At 50.4% G+C, this 3,163-nt stretch overlaps 1 pseudogene; it reads right to left on the minus strand.

Annotated features, from left to right (window-relative positions):
- Positions 1-263: 263 nt before the first annotated feature.
- Positions 264-1,109, minus strand: LOC141095149 (large ribosomal subunit protein eL8 pseudogene; annotated as a pseudogene).
- Positions 1,110-3,163: the final 2,054 nt, after the last annotated feature.

The following is a 3,163-nucleotide window of genomic DNA, read 5'->3' on the forward strand; positions in this document are numbered from 1 at the left end:
GAGGATGGAAGTCATTGCTTTGGTGAACTGTGAAGGGCTGTTTTGGGCCCCCTGGGGCATCACTATCCATGTGTTCTGCACTCCCCTGGTGTATGAAGGCAAACAGGAACTGGTCATCCAGGTGAAGGGGAACATTGAAGAAAGCATTGGCCAGATCCATCACTGTGAGCACTGTTGCTGTGGCTGGCACATTTGAGAGCAGAGTGTGCGGATTTGGCACAATTGGGGTTTCAAATACAGTAGCCTCATTCACAGCCTTCAGGTCATGCACCATTCTGAATCTGGCTGGTTCTCCTTTCACAGTCTTCTTCCTGACCGAGAAAAGTGGGGACTGCATGATGATTCCTATGGACGAGGTGGCCCGGTCTGGCCTTGCTCTTCACAATGCAGTAGGGGAATCCCATCTTCTGGCACAGAGCCAGCAGGAAAACAAGCCATTTACTGGGATCCTCTTCATCAGGGATGACGACCAGGTGGGCTTTCTTCAAGGCGGTCACTGTGTTAACACCGGCTCTAATCACAGCGGGTCTCTTTGTTTGGACGTCTCCTTTACCAGCTGCTTTCTGCTTGGCACGGGCCAGCAGCCATTCCTTCTCTTCCAGATTGGTCTCAGGTCAGCATTTGTGTGCCAGTTTGAAGAACTGAGTGGCTCTCTGCCGGTCCAGGGCCTGGATGAACTGGTTGATTGCAGGGAGCACCTTCAGAATCTTGTACAAGATGCTCCTCTAGCACTGGAGCCGGATGCAGCGCAGCCATTTCACGAAGCGGGTAAGGTCCCTTTCGGGTTGAATTTCCTGGCCAATGTCAAAGTTCTTAGGCCATTTCTCATGCAATGGTTTCACTTAGACCTTCAGTTGGTCAGAGACAATTTGACTCTGGGTGATGGACAGGGGATGCTGGGTCTTACGAGGGTACGAGGTTCCAAACTTGAGTAACACCCGCACTGGCGCAACTTGAAGTCTCCCCATATCCTGGGGTCCCTTGGACCACAGGCTTTCTGGTACTATGTCCAGCACCTCCTTGGGTAGGCTTGAAACTGTTGTTTGAGGCTTCTGTTGGGCTGCCAGCATGATTGATTCTTTTAGGGTGAGGGGTGGAGAAAGTGTCATGGTTCCATTTTCCTGGAACACCTTGGTCACTTTCAGCTTGTGCAGTAGGTCTACTCCCAGCAGGTTGAGTGGGCAGGTCCTTGACACCACAAACTGGGACAGGATGGAGTGTCCTGGCTGTGTCCACATGCTCAGAAGCTTGTAAGCTGGGAATGTCTGACTTGACCATTAATCCCCACACAAAAGACACAGAGGATTCTGATAGGCAGGTGGGATCGGGGAGTTCCACATGTCTCATCACACTTCTGGCTGCATCAGTGTCCACAAGGAAAAATCTGACAACCCCATCCACTTTCTGGGTAATTTGAGGTATTGGGTCCACTGATGGGGTTTTGCATGTTAGGAGCGTGGTGTCCTGTGGACCTGGCTTGCCCCTGTCCTATGGATGGGGTTCTTCACTGCTTCCTGTGTTTCTTCCTTGGCCTGTTCCTTTGAGCAATGTCCTGTGTTGCGAGGATGCTCTGCACTGTTTCGAGAAATGGCAAAGTCTGACACAGTTGTAACACTTGATGCTTCTTCTGTCCATATACTGTGGTTGCTCTTCCACATCAGTGGCCACCATAAGACTGGTCGTCTTCCGCACTCCTGGATGGGACTCAATCCTTCTGGCTACTGTGAGCAGGGTATCTATTGCTATTGACCTGTTCTCAGGCCTGGCTACTCTAAGTAGTTTCCTGATTGGTTCTCTTAGTCCATGCACAAAGGCCTGTGTCAACATTTGTCTGTGTATCTGATCATGAATATTGAGACCCAAATCTTGGAATACTTGCATTACTCTGCCATGAAGCTTCTCTACAGACTCTGTCATGTCTTTGCTCATGTCATGTAGGCTGAGGGCTTGCAGTGCCAATCTGCCTTTGGCCCACTCTCAGAGATGCTGAATTAGCTTTGGTCCTGACTCCCAGGCATGCACATCTAATTCTGCTGGAAACATGAAGTGTTCCTTCCTGACTGGCCAGAATGCATCACCTGCTTTCATTTCTATTACGGCCCAGAGATTAATCCAGGTTGCAGCATATGTTGCTAGTTCTACTGCATTCTTTGATAAAGTGGCATGGGGTGCATCTCTGGGTCTGGCAGATTATTCAGAATACTGAACACCTGACTTGGGGTGAAGGGCACATAGTGTAAGGGTGATGCCTCTGTCTGCTCCTGCCTTCTTGATGCCTGTGGGTTTCTTTCCCTAATACTGGGCAGCTTGTATGATATTCTCTCTTCATCTTCATCAGAGGAGAAGCTGTGATATTGTGTGTTTGGGTATGATGTTTGGACATAGAAGTTGTCCTGCTGCATGGGGATGCCCCACTTGCTGAAGCTGTGGTTCCCCATCAGTGTCTGCAACCACACCTACACTTCCCCCCTTGCACCCCGTGCTGTGGGCTGTGGGATATGAAAGAGATAAGGCACAGGTAACCTTTTTTTTCTATGCTTAGGTTTGGTTTTTGCCCCCGGTGGCCATTAGGATTGTTGCACTGTGGTGTCTTTTGTTCTAAATTTGCCCCCCAGTGGTGGTGAGCGTCATTGCACTTGGTTACTTTAGTTTTGTGCATGTAATTATAAAACAGGTGTGATTGCTCTATAAAAGAGTGTCACGTGTGGTAGTCACTGTTGGTGATAGTCCTCAGTTACAAGCAAGCCTGGGTGAAGGATGGAGCTGGAGGAGAGTCCTGGGCAGCTCAGTGAGAGTCCTGGAGTGGCAGCTGTGGTGTCTGCGAGGAGGGCTGGCATGGCTTGGTGGAGTTGCAGCTATGGTGTCAGCAAGGAGTGCTTGCATGGCTTGGTGGAGTGGCAGCTATGGTGTAGAGCTGCACTCATGATGCTGGACTCGGTTGCTGGAAAGCTGGACTCAGGATGCTGGACTCTTTTGCTGGGGGGCTGGACTCATGTGCTGGACTCTGTTTCTGGACAGCTGCATGCAGGTGGTGGACTCTGTTTGCTCCAAGGCTGCACTATGGTGTTGGATCCGGTCGGAGGAAAAGATGCACGCAGGTGGTGGGCTCTGTTGCTGGGAGCGTAAGCAACAGAGCAAAGCTAAGTGGTGTTTCCCTGTTTTG

The sequence above is a fragment of the Dendrobates tinctorius genome, unplaced genomic scaffold, assembly GCF_039654945.1.
Source record: "Dendrobates tinctorius isolate UK_male_01 unplaced genomic scaffold, ASM3965494v1 ptg000067l, whole genome shotgun sequence".
Classification (NCBI taxonomy): Eukaryota; Metazoa; Chordata; class Amphibia; order Anura; family Dendrobatidae; genus Dendrobates; species Dendrobates tinctorius.